Source organism: Myotis brandtii, unplaced genomic scaffold (assembly GCF_000412655.1).
Source record: "Myotis brandtii unplaced genomic scaffold, ASM41265v1 scaffold82, whole genome shotgun sequence".
Classification (NCBI taxonomy): domain Eukaryota; kingdom Metazoa; phylum Chordata; class Mammalia; order Chiroptera; family Vespertilionidae; genus Myotis; species Myotis brandtii.
In genome coordinates this window covers 9,779,889-9,799,372 of record NW_005371324.1, presented here as the reverse complement: position 1 = coordinate 9,799,372, position 19,484 = coordinate 9,779,889, and positions in this window count along the sequence as shown.

Here is a 19,484-nt window from a genome sequence, read left to right as displayed (position 1 = left end):
CAAGATGGTGGTGTAGGTAAATGCCTGTACTTGCTGCCTCCCATAACCACATCAAAATTACAACAAAAATACAGAACAACTATCATCCAGAACCACTGGAAAGCTGGCTGAATGGAAGTACTACAGCTAGAGAAGTAAAGAAGAAAGCACACTGAGACTGGTAGGAGGTGCGGAGGCACGGAACAGGCTGGTCTGCACCCGGATGTGTGGCTTTTTTAATCGGGAGGGAGGTCACCTCTGCAGAGGCCACCCGGAGGAGCGAGGGGTCCCAGCCCCACAGCTGGAACCCTAGGGTTCCAGGCTGGGGAAAGAAGTCCCTATGGGCAGTAAGAACTATGGACTGTAAAAAACAGTGTGGATTGGGGCTGAGTGACACACAGGCTGCTGGAGATGCAGCTGCTCCTCTTTAAAGGCTGGCACCACTAACTGAATTTATAAGTTCCCACTTCCTCTGAGCTCCAGTGCCTGGCGAGGCTCTGGGGGACCCAGACACATACGGGGAGAAACTGGACTGTCTGGAATCAGGGTAGGAACTTGAGGGTGACTTTTTTCCAGATGGAGGTGCTCACAGGGATCATTGTTCCCATCCTGGGACCTCCCTGGTGCAGGGCTGATTAGCAGCCATTTCTGCATTTCTGTTTGCTCTACCCTGGTGATTCCCTGAGACCCCGCTCCACCCAATTTACAAACCCACACAAATTGTGTGCAGCAGCTTTTGCATATGAATGGCCTGTCCTTTCTCAGGCTAAAATTTGTCAAACAAACTGCAGCTAGGTCATGGAGCCCCAAACCTATCAATAAAAGGCCCAAGACCGAGCACCAGCACCAGCCTGCCTTGCTTCACAGCTGGGCCTCATCTGGGCACTTCCAAACCCCATACAAAGAGGAGGAATCTGCAGATATCTCTGTAGCTCCTGCTTGATGGCTCCAGCCAGTGGCTGACTTTACACCTCTCTGGAAACCCAAGAACCAGTGTACCCAGTGGTCAGTGTGAGACCATACCAGATTACAACTCTTCACATCCATAAGCGACACACTCAAGGGTCAGACTCAGTAAGCACCAAAGCCTCACTGAAGCAAGTCCTGCTCCATAAGGGTGTCTCCTGCACAGCAGTTCTCCCACTGTAGTCACAGGTGGTCCCCACAGCCAATTGTCCTGGAGGTCAATTGCTCCCAGTGACACCAACAGCAATCAAGGCTCACTACAACAAAACTGTGCATACAGCCCATAAAGGGGTGCACCTAGAGTGTCCACCTCAAGTGATTGGGGAGGCTGAGCCACTGGGCCATATAGGACACCTAGCACACAAAGCCACTCTATCAACTCAGGGAGACTTAGCAGCTACCCAGTACATAAAAACAAACACAGGGAAGCAGCCAAAATGCAGAGACAAAGAAACATGTCACAAATGAAAGAAATGGAAGAAAGCAAACTACTAGATATAGAGTTCAAAACCATAGTTATAAGGTTACTGAAGAATCTTCTAGAAACCTCTGAGGAACTTAGTGAGACTTTCAAGGATCTTAGCGAGAATGCCAAAAAAAAATGGAAAAGGACCAGTCAGAAATTAGGCATATACTGACTGAAATAAAGACTAATATACAGGGATTCAACAGTAGATTAGAGGATCCCGAGAATCAAATCAATGATTTGAAATATGAGGAAGAAAAAAAAAACACCCAACTGGAAAAGCAAAAAGCAACCCTCCCACCCCCAAAATGTGAAGATAGTGTTAGAAGCCTCTGGGACAACTTCAAGCATACCAATATCTGAATTATGGAGGTGCCAGAAGAAGAGATAGAGCAAGATATTGAAAACCTATTAGAAGAAATAATGACAGAAAACTTCCCCTACATGGTGAAAGAAATAGACTTATAAGTTCAGGAAGCACAGAGAACCCCCACACAAGAGGAATCCAAACAGGACCACACTGAGACACATCATAATTAAAATGCAAAGGGCAAAAGACAAAAAGAGCAACTTAAAGCAGGAAGAGAAAAACAGTTAGTTACCTACAAGGGAGTGCCTAAACCAGCAGTTGGACATCCCTCAAGGGGTCCCCGATTAGAGAGGGTGCAGGCTGGGCTGAGGGATGCCCCCCGCCCCCCGTGTATGAATTTCATGCACCAGGCCACTAGTATATATATATTTCAATATAGATTATGAAAGGAGCCAATTAGAAAATCCCTGGGCATAGACCAAGTTTATTCAGCTAAAATTATGTAGTATATTTAACCAGATAAATGAAAGTTATATAAATGTCTAAAATATTGTTTTCCTTAAAATTCTCTTAGTTGTCATGATTGAATGACCACATACTTTTTGGTGGTGAGAATACAAATGAGTGGACTAAAATACATTATATTTTAAACTACTTTTATATAATATTTAGGACTGTGGTATTTTAGAAAGAACTCGGCATTAAAACAATATTGTTGGGAAAACTCTCTGGAAACCAGTATCTGCAACATTTGTAATAAAAATAATTATTTCAGTCCTTAAAATACTGTGTTATTAGAACTGCCCAATTAATAAGAAAAAAAGTCACTTCTCTATCCTATGATCTTTTGGCTGAATCCCATCTAATGTTGAGCTTTTGCATTGTCATACAAAATGCCAATTCATAGCTAATTGTTGCCATTTCTCCGTTAGTTCTATTTGGCATTGTCAGAGAAATTATTTAAAAGTATTGAAATTCAAGTTGCATGGGGATTAAATAGAGGGATGAATAATTTCAAGACTCAGTAGGATTCTAAAATTTCTGACAAATGTTATTCTTAAAGATGCATGTTTTACTCAAAGATATTCATTTTAATTATTTTATGACAGATTTTGACCAGTACATTATAAATTCTTGATGAAGGACAAATTTTTGCTCTCTTGGAAAAAAATAAAACTAATTGAATAAACTATTGGATTTGTTGTCGTGGTAACTTAGGTTTTAAAAATAGAGACAATAGAATGTGTTATAAGTTTTAAGTTTACTTTCATTATGAAAATTTTAATTCCCACCATGCTTAGGATGCAATGTACCTGCCTTTAATAAAATGGACTTAATTGCATATTTCTAAAGAACACTCCCATGAGATTACTATTTGTAGACAAGAAACCAGAAAAAAATTGTCTAGATTTAACTAAAAATAGCAGAGCATATGAGGCAATTTTTCTCTCATATTTCTCAGAAAATGCAAGACTGTTCTCAACTATTGATTCCAGAATAGGTCATTCTTTAATTCAATAATAGTCACCAATTTTTTTTCAATGTTGAAAGTAGGGTTTTCTCAATACCTGCATCTATTTGTCTATGATTTCTGGATAACAAATGGCACATGTGACAGACTATTAAAATTTATTTTGTTAAACTAACCTGAAGAAATAATTTTAGTGGCATCAAGTTTTTATCTTTTCAGCTAGAAATTTTACATTTTCTTCTTGAATTACCTAAAATGTCTATGCATAAAGATGTGTCTCAGAAAATATTCAGCATAATATGTAATAACAGTAAAGAATCCAAAAATTTTGTAACTTATAAAAATCTTTAAATATGTATTCCAAACTCTCAAGATCCAATATTTACTAAGAATTAACAATGAGTCAACTCCCGTTTTAAATTTTCAGAATCCCATTGATTAATTAATCACAGGGCCTGACCTCAAGATGCTTATGAATTAAAGGGGAATTTGACAATTCATTGGGCCATTAACATACAGACTTATGTATGATATGGTAGTTATGGGATGTTCAGAATTCTGTGGAATCCAGGGGTACCAATTTCAACCTCAATGGATCATGGGAGGTTTCCTAGAGGTGACAATTTATAATCTGATTTCTAATTAAGAGAAGGCAAATGGTGTTGGTGGAAGAGTTTTGGCAAAGGAAAGGACTTCAGCAAAGAGCTCTCAAGGTGCATTAAACATTTTATTTCCACCTGATTTGGAATTGTGCCCATGGAGAGATAAGTCACGATGGGTCCCTCACAATTCTGTCTGTACATCTTGTGAGCAGACCATTGACTGCTATTTTTTCCAGACTCTCTTTTCAAAGATGTATTTATAGTGAACCGCTTTGCAAGATGGAGATAGTGGCTTCATCTGGAGAAAAGGACAGTGATGTTTAGTGTTCATTATAGTAATGTCTCATTCTGGACAAAAGTCAGGGTTTCGCTTCTGTTTACTGCATTCCACTAGATGGGTAGGCATCATGTGGCCATCTTCGAATACTCCTTTGGGAACCCAAGCTCAGAGAACTAGCTCAAATGCTGTTACTCTCACTATTGCCATTTCTGTGAGTAATGAAGTTCTTTATTTCTGATTAGAAATCTTTTGTCTTATGTCAGTATTTATGAAACTGGCAGTCAAACTTGTTAGCTTACAAGCAGGATAAATCTCAGGCCAGTAACAGTTAAAATATCTTTATAAAATAATTAAAAAATTATTTCTTTCTTTTCCCTCTTCAGAGATAGATAGAAAAGAGAAAATAATTCTGTAACTCTGTTAGTAAGTGAATGGTTGGTAATTGATTATATAATGACTAGAGGCCCAGTGCACAAATTCATGCATGGGTGGGGTCCCACAGCCTGGCCAGCGTTATGGGCCAATTGGGACCATCTCCTCCAGTACCGATTGGGGCTGGCCACCTGGGGGAGCGACTGTTGGAGGTTGGCCAGGGGGAGGGACGTGGGAGGTTGGCCAGCCACGGGAAGTTGGCTGTGGGAGCACACTGACCACCAGGGAGCAGCTCCTGCATTGAGCGTCTGCCCCCTGGTGGTCAGTGTGCATCATAGCAACCGGTCATTTGGTTGACTGGTCGTAACAGTTGCTTAGCCTTTTGTATATATAGATTATTGTGGCTAGAACATAATTTATTTAGATAAACAAATACTATTAGTCAGATGAAAACTGTTTATTCAAAGTTTAATAAATATATTTGTTGGAGTACTTACTCCTGAATCCTGCTCGACTATGTCAACTGTGGGGTCCTTCTCTGCCAGGAACTGAACCTCCATGGATGCCAGGTAGTGGATGAAGAAGACATGAGAAGTCATAGGCATATAGGAGAGGCTTTATCGTAGGCCAAGTAGCCATTGCTAATAAAGAGCTATCAGACAAAACAGTTCTTCAAAGTAGCCTCACAAAGTAGCCGTACAAGGCAGCCCTTGCTAATACAATAGCAAACACAGAAGCCATTGCAAACACAGCAGCAGCACAAAACCATCACATAAAGCAGTCCAGGCCTACATAAAAGCAACCTAGCCAAGCAGCCTCGCAGTGCCTAGTCACTAAAACACTTTTATACCAACTTAGACAAAAGAAGCTTCTTGCCAAATAATGACATCAGTATTTGGGTTATAGAAAGGTACACCTGTGTGGTGCATACAGTACAATCGCTGTGTCCTTGCTTTTGCACCTGCATATGGCAACTTGGCCTTGGCATCTTGGCCTTGAACATCTAGCATACTCTGGACAAGGCCCCCACAATATTCTTTGTTAGAATGCATTTTTTTTCACAGAATGGAGTGTTTTTGGAAAAAGTTATGGGAGCTATTATGAAATGAATGGGAACAATTATTATTGCAATTGTAATAATTTTTTCCTGCTCTGATACTTTTAAAATGAATTATCAGACATATTGCCCATAAAAATACACAACAGAAGTGAGAATTATCATGGTAAACATGGCTAAAAGGCATTATTCATCTATTTATGTTTATTGTTCACCTTTTATGTGCCAAGCACAGTTCTAGACACAAGGATTACAGAAGTAACTAATAGACAAAATCCTTGCTCTTATGGAGCCATATTTTCCTGGAAGGAGAAAGATAACAAATAAGAAGACAGATAATTGTACATTGTTTTCTGAGCATTAATTAGTGATTAATGCTATGAATAAAAATAAAACATGTTTAGGATATAGAGAATGACAGTAGAGAAGTGCCATTTTTTATTCCCACCTGAGACATGTTTCTATTGATTTTTAGACAGAGGAAGGGAGCGGGGGAGAGAGAAATATCCTTGTGAGAGAGAAATATCAATGTGAGAGAGAAACATCCATCTGTTGCCTCCCATGTGCTCAGATGGGGATCAAACCCACAACCTAGATATGAGCCCTGACTGGGAATCAAACCCACAACCTTTAGGTGTACAGGATTATTCTTCAACTAACTGCACCATCCAGCTAGGGCAGATGTGCCATTTTTTTTAAAAGAATGATGAGAAAGGATCTCTATGAGAAAGATTTGAGCAGACAGGTTAAAAAATGTGAGCAAACAAGTTCTGCCGCATTATGAGGAAGAAGGTTATAGGCTGAGGCAACAGGCACTGTAAAACTCTAAGGCAGAAGCTTGCTTGGTGTGTTTGAGGAGGAGCTAGGGCACTGAGTGAGAGAGTGGTAAGAAGTGTGGTCAAAGAGTAGTAGAGCATGACATTATGGAAAGCCTCTGGACTTTGAATACTCCCCCCTGAGTTAAAATCTTGGTTCTACCACTTACCAGCTAAGTGGCCCTAAGAAAATTCATCAGAGACACCCTAAAATAATGAGATCAGTCACAAAGGGTGAGATTTTTATAACACACAAATCTGTCAAAAATTAGATTCCAAACTATATGAATATTAGCTAAAAATGAAGATGATAAAATAGAGACTTCGGTAGAGGAATGGCCAAATGGCATGAACAGGCATTTCTGAGGAAACAAACATCCAAAATGCACAAGAAGAGATCCTTAACTTCATTAATAACCATGGATACAAATTAAAAGTAGGATCTAATTGCATTTTTACTCATAGATCTGCAAAAATTTTAATGTTAAGTGATGGCAAGGATGTAGAATCATCTTATCTGTGAGAATAATAATCTGTGAAACTGATGACATTTTTTCAAAATAATTTGGCACTATTTAATATTATTAAAAACTAGAGGCCTGGTGTCATGCACTTGGGGGGGAGGGCGGTCCCTCAGCCCTGCCTGCGCCCTCTCACAGTCTGGGAGCCCTCAGAGGATGTCTGACTGACAGCTTAGACCCCTTCTGCCCATCAGCCGGACATTCTTAGTGCTGCCACGGAGGCGGGAGAGGCTCCCGACACCGCTGCTGCACTTGCCAGCTGTGAGACTGGCTTCTGGCTGAGTGACGCTCCCCCTGTGGGAGTACACTCACCACCAGGGGGCAGCTCCTGTTTTGAGCGTTTGCCCCCTGGTGGTCAGTGTGCATCATAGCAACTGGTCGTTCTGTTCAGTCGATTTGCATATTAGCCTTTTATTATATAGGATGGCAATTCTCTGGGAACCAACAATTCCAGCTTAGAGAAAATCTTGTGCAAGTGCCAAAGTGTAGGAATGTTTACTCCAATAACAACAATAAAAACCCTAAACAACCCCAATGCTCACAGGTAGATATGTGTATAAGTAGATAGTGAAATTTAGTGTTAGTGAACCATGATGCATACATCTTCATGAGTGAATCTGAAAATCATAATAATGAATACAAATAGGCAAGACATAGAAAAATATATATGGCTGATATGTTAATAAAGTTAAAAACTCTAAAAATATACAATGTATTTAGTGGTGTACACATTTATGGTAAAAGCAAATAAGTTATGAAAAACCTGATTCATTATAATGCCTAGTCTGATTAGGGTAGGAAGTGAGGCATGGTGGGGTAGGACACTTCAAAGGGAGCTGACATAACATTTTATTGCAAATGTTCTATTTCTTAAAATTTGTGGTGTGTATAAGGGGTTTTATTGCTTTTTATATATATTCATATATACATTATGCTTCTTCTGCATGTTTGAAATATTTCAGAGGAAAGTTATTAAAGAGTAAATGAGAAAAGAAAATGTGGAGGCACTGAATATAGGCAGGAGGGATTTTTCTCTAAAGTAGCTGGAGACACAGGAGGATAATAAAGATTTTAGAAGGAGTTTTTAATAATGTGAAGTTTCTTGGTTTATGACCAAGATGGTCATGGTGTTTCCCCCGGCTTCTTCCTGAGTCTAAGCCCCTAACCTCACTTTTCATAGAGCATTTACTTTAGAAAACTTGTGACTGTAAACTCTTTCTCTGCCCCTTTGAGATGCAAATCTTAATAAAAGTCTTTAGACATTTTTACAATTCAGGGATGTCTTTCTCAAGGCCTTGGGATGTATCCCTTTGAAATGTAACCAAGAAAGATAGTGCCCTACCTTCCTATTTCTGTGGGAGAGTGGGAACCTAACTTCAATGGGCTACTTGCTCCCAGTTGTAAAATTACCTCCTGTTGGGAAGATAAGAGAAAGTTTACTTTTCCTTTGGATGAGGCCAATTAGCATATCCAGATGGCCATAAATCCCTTCACCCCAGCTCTTCAAAACCCTACTACCCATTGTTCCAGGGAGTTAAGTTCAGACCAATGTCTCTTCCCACTATTGTAAGAGCCCCCTTGCCCCCAACTCAGCTCCCTAAATCAAAACGGGTGATAGAGGCCTGGGGAGAGTGTGGAGGTCACCTGCTCTAATAAGTAGAAAGCTGAAAAAGACCCCCCCAAAAATTGGCTTCAGGTGGGTGCAGGTAAGCTGATAGATTTGGTGGAAGGAGACTGTGAAAGTTATATTTTGATTATAGTTTTTTAAAAGTAAAATAAGCAGGTAATCTTTAGGGGGAAAATGGAGAGGGAGGGAGTATTGGCACTTTTAGGGCTGAGGAGAGCAATGACACTGGGGAATGAGAGATTGATAGCCAAGGAAATAAAGTAGGAGCTGTTGAATTCTGCAAAATATCACCAGACAACTAAGTTGTTAATAGAGAAAGGGTAAGTTTACTAGAACTTTCTCCAGTGAAGAAGTATGCCACCTTGATAAAGTACTGTCAATATTATAGAAAGGAAAGGTCAGAAATGAACTAGTTATAGCTCTTAGCTGCGTAAGCAGAAGTTGTTTAGGGTGGGTCATTAAAGATGGGGAGCTAATTAGCTTTAAACCAAGTTAATAATATAATAGTTTAGGATTGGCGGCCATAGAGAAACACAGGTCATGCAGTGAAGTCTTAATAAGTAAACTATGGTTGATGAGAAGCTGTAATTTTAAAATTTAAACATGTTCATGAAAGGCAGAATAAAGAAAGACGGGATGGGAGTAAAAGAGAGAGGGACAAAGGAAGGGAAGAAGGAAAAATAGAAGAAAAGAATATATCCTTAACAATTAGAGAACTTATCAAGTAGATGTCCTAGCATAGTGTCCAGTACATAAAACTTAGCTGCCTACTATATTAAAGCAGACATATTAAAGGCATTTAATAAATTTCAAAGAGATTTGCAATCATAATGGTTACAAATTTAGCTATTAATCAACTCACCAATGACTACTCCAGAGGCATAATTACAATAAATTTCAGTAAATTGTATTATCTAGCATGGTTGGAAATTAAATGCTTTGGGCCGCTAGTCAGTTATTCTGGTTATGTTATAAACTGTATAATTCTTTCCATTTTAAGAATAAATGACCTTTAAAAGAATTTAAATTGTTTTACAATAAAGAAAACTCTGAAATTCTTGAAGTGAGTCATATTATTATAATAAATATCTTTCAGGGTAATGTTACCAGCTAGATAAACCTTAAAAATAAATGCCAGATAAACCAAAACCTACTGTAGCCCTTTTTGGAAAATTAATTTCTTGTTCTACAAAGTGTCATTTGACCTTGGAGATGCCACAGGAACTTCTAGATTTAGATATAACCTTCCTAGAAATAAAATGTAGGGGGTAAGTGGAATTTGTTATGTATTACTTTCAAAAAATACTGATGAGAAGTAATCTGCTTTAGTCATCATGGTTGGGCTTTATGGGGGATATCCTTGAATAAAATGCAAATAACTTACTCAGCAGCAGATAATTGTCAGAGTGGGATGGCTCACAGAACATCTGAGAAAACGGTGTCCTTGAAAGCATTGCAGGATTTCTCTGCAAGACAGGGCTTATGGTCATAAAGTTGCTTTCTTGACAGTTTTAGGTTTTCTTCAACTAACTTAATGCTCACAGGTCTTGTAGTAGATGTGTTATAAGTGCAAGGTTTTTCTGTCAATTGTTTCCATGGCAGACAATCTAAAAACTTTCATTTTAATCTAAGCCCTGCAGCTATATATTTACTGGCAAGCTTGCAAGCTCTCTCTCTTTTTTTTTTAATCTGAAAGAAACAGCATGAGGTTCTTTAGGTTAATTCCAATTCCAAACACATCACATCAGTACACCTGACTTGCTTTGCTTCTATGGTAACCCACAATCCTGAAATGTCCAGATGATATTTATCGTGCTCATTTCTCACTTGGTGTACAGGAGGAAGCTCGCGCAGCCTCCGAAGAGTGAAGATGATGGGGCTGGGCCAGAGTGGGCGTGGGAGGACTAGAGATAGATTGTCTGGCTTTCAATTTCCTCACTTTTCTTCCCTCCTCCAAATTGACTCTGTCTGATGAGAAGCATTTTTCTTAATGCCATAAAGATGGATCTCAATTATCTACGATAATTGAGTTCAGAGTCAGAAAAAAATGAAATCCACTGCTAATCAGAAACACTAATTTAATTATAAGTTTCAATTTCCCCTCCCAACAGTACGTAACAAATTTGCTGCAAAGAAACTAAGTGGAATTACATCCCTTTCCCACTTTCCTTTTTTCAGTTTGTGATAGAAGTGCCAAAGTAAATAAGGAAGGAGTTTTCTGGATAATTCCCAAATTAGATAATCAATATCTGAATGGCCTAGATTGAGAAAAAATCAAATAAATTTTCTACACCAAAATATATGTGTATTTTATTTTATTAATATATTTTCTCATCATGAACTCTGTTCTTTGTATTACACATTTTGTGTTCATTAGTTTGGGACGTGTGCGCGCGTGTGTGTGTGTGTGTTTGTCTAAGTGAGGAATTGACAGTGGTTAGTGTATGATTTGGTAATGCTACAACTTGTAATGACCTAATGCTTATAGCATTTCTTTGCTCATATTTTTATGTGGATGAAATATTCCTGATGTTTTTATTTTATCAAAAAACAAATAGAGCTGTGACTTTATATTGCATTTTGTTACTGAATTCATGTCTCATGTTCTGTTATGGTTCCAATAGTTACAGTCTGGTTTCTCTATGAGTTGGGGACCTAACTTTGAGTTATTGCCTCCTGTCTCTTTCTGATTTTACATTTAATGCTATAAATAGAAAATAAGTAATAAACTCAGTTTCTACACATACTGGTTGAGAAAAAAATTGTATTTAACTCTGTTTCCAATTCTCTTTAAAACTGTTAGAGATTTATTATCATCCCCAAAGTTGTCTTTTTTATAATTGCCAAGTAAATGCAAACATATAAACTCTATATTTCTTAGAGAACTCTTCACAACCTTGTTTATCAAAGCATCTCTGGAGATTAAAATTGCTACATTAGAACTTATTAGAAAGTAGAATTTTATTTTTAAAACTTCAACTGTAACAGTGATTTGTTTGTACTCTGAAAAGAGTACTACACGGGTAGAAAATCCTTATTACCATGTTCTGTTATGGACCAATATTTAAAAACAAAACAATACTTGATTTGCTCATATTTTTCAGATGCTCATTCTTTTCAGAAATATTGATTGATTTATTGGTGTGTGTGAAAGTTAATTATACATCACATTGTCCACACACACACACAAAAAAATTATACATGAGGGCCATAGGTCATGCACATAAATAACTAATATCACATAGATACAATTATTTCTCTTACAATTTTATGAGAGATAGCAGTTGAGTTGAGCTTTGAAAATAAAATTAAAACCTAGAAGCATAAAGATAGAAGAAAAGACAGTTACCTGACCTGCGGTTCTCTTTTATCTATCTATCTATCTATCTATCTATCTATCTATCTATCTATCTATCATCTATCTATCTATCATCTATATCATCTATCTATCTATCTATCTATCTATCTATCTATTATCTATCATTTCTAAAGTTGCATTGCATAGATTAGGAACTTCAGTTTAAAACATTTTACAAATGTTTTAAAAAATATACTGGCTTGAAATGACAAATAGAAAGGCTTCTCTTATCGCTTATCTCTCCTTACACATGTGGATGTGTGATCCATCTTTGTTTGAGTGATGGCAATATCAGAAAAGCCTTTGCCTCCAAGCATTTGTTGCTTAATTTATAACTCTTGGGGATGCTTAATCTATAGAGTTCCCTTCTACTCTGCATATGCTGAGAGATCAAATGTTGTGGAGCCCAGGATCATCTACTTGCTGCCTGTCTCCCCTGACATTAACTGCTGCCAGTACTTTGGCAGGGGGATATACATTTCTGTCACCTGAATCTTAACCTGAAATATGTGCTTCTGTGAAAAAGAAATGTATGGGGGCTTTCTGGAGTCGAACCAATGCTATTAGTTTTAGTTTTAGGCCCATTGTAGTGAAATTGACTTTTGTCAGGTGGAGATAAAGTTATAACATGAATTCTCCTGGGAAGTGAAGGTTCAAATAATCATGCTATAAGCAAACTTTAGGAAAATACTTATATTCACAAATGGTGGGCTTTATATATTTGTCAAAAAATATTGGGTTTTGATAAAGCTTACTTGTATGGTATTTTGCTCAGAATAAAGAACGTACCCTGAACAGCAGTGGAATGTCTACATATAAACCATGAGCATCTCTTTTCAGCTCTGCCGGAGACTTGTGCTGAGTAGATAAAGAAGACAAAGATATTTATTTATTGTTAAAGCTGTTTTAGCAGCCTCAAGGTTGATGTAGCACTGGCATGTTTTCCCCCCTTTCCTCTATGTGTGACTCAATATATTTCTTTCTAGAGACTCACACAGAACTATAAAGGATGAATAATACATGTAAAATGTGTTTATAATTTCTTCCTTTAGGACAATTACTTTCATCAATTATTAAAAACTGATAATAATGTTGATTATCTGAAAATGGGCTAAGAAAATTAGAAACTTGGTAGATACATATGCAATTTATGTATTAAAAGATATTAGTATAAATTAAGGAGGAATTTAAAGGATTTAAAAAGGGCTTATCTAATAATTATAGTGCGCCTTTGATGTTTGAGATGGGGCTGCTATCAGAGCAGGCTGTAGGATAGGATATAAGTAATGTGAGCTAGACTACTGGTGAGGAACAAGGTGAGCCAGCGTAGCCAGACAAGAAATGATGAAATGATCACTACAGTAACATCATGAACCATGTGGGGATGTGGCCATGCCTGAGTTTCTGGAAGATTAAGAAGGTTAAACTTAATATGGGGGTGGGCGGAAGATGGCCCAAAGCAAAATGATTTATTTAGCCTTGAAAGCTCTTGTGGATAAAAACAAAAAGGTGGGAGTCTGAGGGAAACTATTTTCAGTATAAGGTAGTGTCACACAGGAGGCAGTATTGCAAGAGTGATGCAGTAGAAACAACAAAATAAGAGCTGGAATGGAAAAAAATTTTTACTAATAAAGACTAATAATGAAAAAAATTAGCCCCTTAAAGATCAATGGATATGTAAATGTAGTAAGCATAGAGTAGGATACACAGTAAACTTTCAACACATAATTTGAAGTTGAATCTGAAATTCAAAAGGATTCTAGCAATCTGTAGCAGCCAACTTGCAAGGATTACTGTTGTATTAAATAAAAGGACAATGAGAAAATATGTGATAATATTAGAGGATCAAGAAAGAATTTGTTTCCAGTCACAACTACCTAGACCTAGGTCTTCTGACAATGTTTTGATATTAAACAATTTTGGGAATCCTTTTAATAAATTAATTTCATTTGTGACAAATTATTATGCAGTTTTGCATATATAAACCTTTCCCCATATTTCTGTTATTTTTTTTCCAAAATAACTTTTCTTACAGTTTCCAAAGTCCTCTTTAAAGAACTCTATATGTGTTGAAAATTGGATAAACCTAAAATAGTATACTAGATGTACCGGTTAATAATGACAGATTTTGTAATCAAAGAAAACATGATAATTTCAAGAGAAACATCAAAAGTGCTTTATTCAAAGTAATGTCCATCGCTAGCTACACATTTCCCCATCTTTCAGGTAATTTGTGGATACTGTCCCAATAGAACTTTTCTTGTTTTGAGGCAAACCATTCAGAGACCTAATTTTCCACTTCTTCATATGTTTTGAAGTGCTGCTCAGAAAGTGCGTGTGCCATTGATTGGAACAAGTTGTAATCTGAAGGAGGAAGGTCTGGTGAATACAACGGGTGGGTTAATACTTCCTAAGCAAGATCCTTTAACGTGCCTTTAACTGGTTTTGAAATATGTGATGGTGCATTATCATGAAGCAAAATTACTTTGCTGTGTCTTGTGGCACATTCTGGTCATTTCACAATCAAAGCATGATTCAAATGGATTATTTGTCGTCGGTAGCCTACGATCAGTATTAATGGTTTCACCTCGTTTTAGAAGTTCATAACACACAACACCTTCCTGATCCCACCAAACGCAGAGCATTGTCTTCTTTCTGAAGCGATTTGTCCTTGCAGTCGATGTTGATAGTTGACCTGGATCAACCCATTATTTTGTGCGTGTGGGATTCTCAAAATAAATCCACTTTTTATCGCCAGTCACAATTCGATGCAAAAAAGACTTGCTTTCATGATGTTGGAGCAACATTTTACTGATGAGTTTTCAGCTTTCCATTTGTCTTTCGTTCAGTTGATGTGGCACCCATTTTCCTTCCATTAAAATCTTTCCCATTGCTTGTAAATGATCAGAAGTTGTTTGCTGAGCAATGTTTAATCTTTCTGCAAGTTGTTTTTGAGTTTGACATGCATCTTCATCCAATAATGCTTGTAATTGTTGGTCTTCAAACTTTTTTGGTTGACCTGGACGTTCTTAGTCTTTCACATCGAAACCATCACTTTTAAAGCGTTTAAACCAGCATTCACAAGTACTTGAGATGGAGCATGTTCACCATAAGCTTCCCGAAGTATATGATAACTTTTTCTTCAAAATAAAGTAATGAATTAAAACTTCCCACAAATGCTCTTCTTTTTTGCATTAAATTCGACATTTTTAAGCATAAAACTATCTATGATGTTAACACCTTCAGCAAATTTGACATATTAAATTTTGAAGCTTGCTGTCAATAAAACAAAATAGCATACATATCAAATTGCATATACTAGTACAGAGCCATTCAGTCATTTATTTATTCAGTAATTATTTATTAAGTATCTTTTAAATGTCAGACATTATAAAACTTGCTTGTGCCCTCGACTTGTTCACGAAGGGAAATTCAAATTTAGGAACAGATAACAGTACACCCTGAAAGCTCTGGAAGCAGGGACGCAACTAATCCTCCCTGGAAGAGACACTTAACATTTGAGTTGGAGTTTGCAGAAGTAAAGATGGTGGGGGAAACGTGATTAATTTAAAGAGTCAGGGAGATAAAAAAAAAAAGCGTTGATATTTGAGGAAACGGTGAGAAAAAAAATGCTGTGGCTGGAGCATAGCATCCAGGAAGATGAGATGCATTGGCATCAGATTCTGAAGCCCCTGAGATGTTAAACTAGGAAGTTTAGGTCTTATTCTTTCCCATCTGTCAATCCAACAGATGTTTGAACTATGGAAGTGTCTTAATCTGAAATGCATTCTAGAATGTTAACTCCAGCAGCAGGTGGAAGGTAGATTGATGGGAGGAAAGACTAGGTTTAGGGGAGAAAACAGAGACAGTTATTGCAGTTTTACAACCAAGAGCTAAGTTCTTGTACATAAGGGCAGTGAGAATGGAAAAGAGAAACCGATTCAAAAGTATTCCCTTAGTAAAATCCATGGAATTTGTGTGTAGATATGGAAGGAAAGGGTGAAGGGGTAATTGAGAATGGTTAGAAAGTATTTACTCTGAGAGCTAATTCAATGATGATGTAAAAGAAGATTAAAAATAGAAGAGGCTTTTTAAGGTGGGAGGCAGATAACATTCTGAATTAGCCATGCCAGACCACTGCTTAGCTTTAAAAAAAAATTGTCCAATTGGCACTCAAACAGGGGCTAACACTGGCAGAGTACTGCTTGGTAAGCCAGACTTAAATGTAAAATTGAAATCACACATTAGAGATATGTTCAACTACTTATGCTTTGGCACCAGTGGCAAGTAACTTTCTTATGCAGTGGTATGAGCAATGGCAGCATCTCTTGTTTCCATATTTTTTCTTTAATGTTTTCCCATGCATGGCAAGTTTTCCATATGCTCTGCTGGGTAGACTCTTGTTGCCATATGGCAGCATGTAATATGAGAAAAAAAATCATGAAGAACTTGCTTCTAATTGTCTAAAGGGATTGCCCCTGGAAAAATCTTAATTCCATGCTGGGTTGCAGAACTATTCATATTAGGCAGAACATCTGGGTTAAGAAGTTGGCCAATGCAGTTACCATTATAGTGTGGATGCTGAAGATTTAGTAAGTTTCTATATTTTTTATAAAAACAGACACATTCAACACAAAATCAAAACAAAATTGGTCACAGCTTGATACCTTTAGGGGAAAGAATTTTACCCCTGCCATCGGGGAAAGGTTGGAAATAAAGTAAAGTGGCTGTTTTTGCTGATTTATCTCATAGAATTGAAGATCTGTCATCTCTCAACTTAGCAAACATTTTTATGAACATTTAGGTATTTGGATATTAAAAAAAATGGTCTCAGGACACTGTGAGTAGCACAGTATTGTGGTATCAGACAAATCATTTTTGTCTGAAGCCTGGTTTAGTGGCTGTGTTCTTTACCTCCTTGAGCACCACTATCCATATCTCTAAAATAGAGATAATAATGCCTATCTTTATGAGCTATCACAAATATTAGAAACTACTAGTCCGGTGCATGAAATTCGTGCACATTAAAAGGGAATTAATTGCCCTAACCGATTTGGCTCAGTAAATAGAGCATCGGCCTGTGGACTCAAGGGTCCCGGGTTCGATTCCTGTCAAGGGCATGTACCTTGATTGCGGGCACATCCCCAGTGGGGAGTGTGCAGGAGGCAGCTGATCGCTGTTTCTCTCTCATCAATGTTTCTAACTCTCTATCCCTCTTCCCTCCTCTCTGTAAAATATCAATAAAATATATTTTTTTTAAAAAGGGAATTAATTAGTGGAGATATTTTAATATTTCTATTTTCCCTTTCTCTATAATAGAAGTGTGAGGGATGAAAGGAAATTAGTAAAATGTATATGAAAATAATATATAAATTTATTAATAAATAAACAGTAACAAAAGGATATAACAACAACAGAGGCATGATATAAAAACGACAAAAACATGATATGACAACAATAAAAACATGATATGAAAACAACAAAAACATGATATAAAACAACAGTGATGCAAACAATGACTGATAAAGTGATTAAACTTATTCTAATATCTCCCTGTACACCACATTAAGAGTGAAAACACTTTCAGAGTGCTTGACTAATTTCCCTTGTGATGAAGTACTTAGAACTTTAACTGTAACATCACATGCTCTTCAAACTCGAGAGAAAGCAACATATAACTGACCATGTGCAAAAACGGGTTCAGGTAGGAATATGCCTACTCTGTCTAGAGTTTGTCCTTGTGATTTATTAATAGTCATCACAAATGCTGGCATCACGGGAAACGGTCGTCAAATCAATTTAAATGGGAGGCCAGTGTCAGATGGGGACAAATTAATTCTTGGAATCAGAACAGCCTCTCCCTCTGCAGATCCTGTTAATACTTCAGCTTCGATAATGTTAGGTCATAATCTTTTGATAATAAATCTGGTACCATTACAAAGACCCCATTTACTATTGAGATTTCTCAATAGCATGATGATTGCACCCACTTTCAATTTTAATTTATGACACGGCATTCCCAAAGGAGTAATACTATTAAGAAATTCGATGGGAAAATTTTCCTTTTCGGCATCATTTGTGGAATTAATGGAATCATCACTCAAATATGTGTGAAAATCTCCATTGAATATATCTATATGTATATAGATAGATAGATATATTTTAAACTTCATTATTGAAAGTATTTCATAGATCCTCCCCCATTAACCTTATTTAATATAAATTTAGAAAATTTCAAAAGTGCTATTTTCATTAAATTTGAGATCTATGTTGTGTTTATTCACTGATGCTTATGATAAGTAGTTTAAAACACAGACATTGTGCAATCATTAAAATGTTTCTTTTTAAATTAAAGTATTTTATAATTAAATTTATTGGGGTGACATTGGTTAATAAAATTATATAGGTTTCAAATGTATGATTCCATAATACATCATCTGTATATTTCTTAGTGTATACCACCCAAAGTCAAATCTCCTTCTGTCATAATATATTTAACCCCTTTACCCTTTGTTAACTCCCTTTCAGATTCTTTTTCCAGTAATGACCATACTGTTGTCTGTGTCTATGAATTTTTGTTTGTCTGGCTTGTTTGTGCATTTGTTGCTTTCAGTTTTATATCCCACATAGTGAAATAATATGGTTCTTTGCTTTCTGATTTATTTCACTTAGCATGATATTTTCAAGACCCATCCATGCTGTCACAAATGATGGTATTTCATCTTTTCTTATGGCTGAGTAGTATTCTATTATATATATGTATATATGTAACACATCTTCTTTATACAATCATTTATCAAAGAACACTTCAGTTGTTTCCATGTCTTGACTACTGTAAATAATGCTGCAATGATGTAGTTGAATTACAATTACCCATCACGGAGCTGCCATACATGAGTGGGTCCTTAAAGAAAAATGCCGTGATAAAATGAGTGAGATAAAAAGCGTGGACATCGGGTTTGTGTGTGTGTGTGTGTGTGTGTGTGTGTGTGTGTGTGTGTGTTTGTGTGTGTGTGTGTGTGTGTGTTAATCTTAACCAGAGGATATTTTTTTCCATTGCTTTTCAGAGAGAGTAGGAGGGAGGGAGGGACACAGAGAGAGACAGAGAGAGGAGATACATCTACCAGTTGTGTTCCACACATGCCCTGACCAGGAGGTGGGGAGTGAACCCACAACCCAGGCACATGCTCTTGACCAACAATTGAACCCAGGACCCTTTGGTGCTTGGGCTGATGCTCTAATCACTGAACCACACCAGTAAAGGCAAGGACATCAGTATTGTAATGAACAGATATGACATATTGGGTGAGAAACTGCCACTTGAGCTGCTTGAGAAAATACATGTGCAGGTTTAGTCTTCACAAAAGAGCAATAACTTTGACTTGTTTCCATGTTAAAAAACAAGTTGCTTTCTAGTTTCTTGTAAACATTGCTGGAATGCTTTACTGTATAGTATCTACCTCACTAGTATTTCAGATTTTTCAAGAACCTTTTTATTTATTTTTTTTTAATTTTTATTTTATTTTATTTTTTTTATTGCTTAAATTATTACAAAGAGTATTACATATTTCTCCCTTTTCGCCCCCGCCCTTGACAATCCCCTGGCCTCCCCTACCCCCCAGTGTCTTATGTCCATTGGTTATGCTTATATGCATGCATA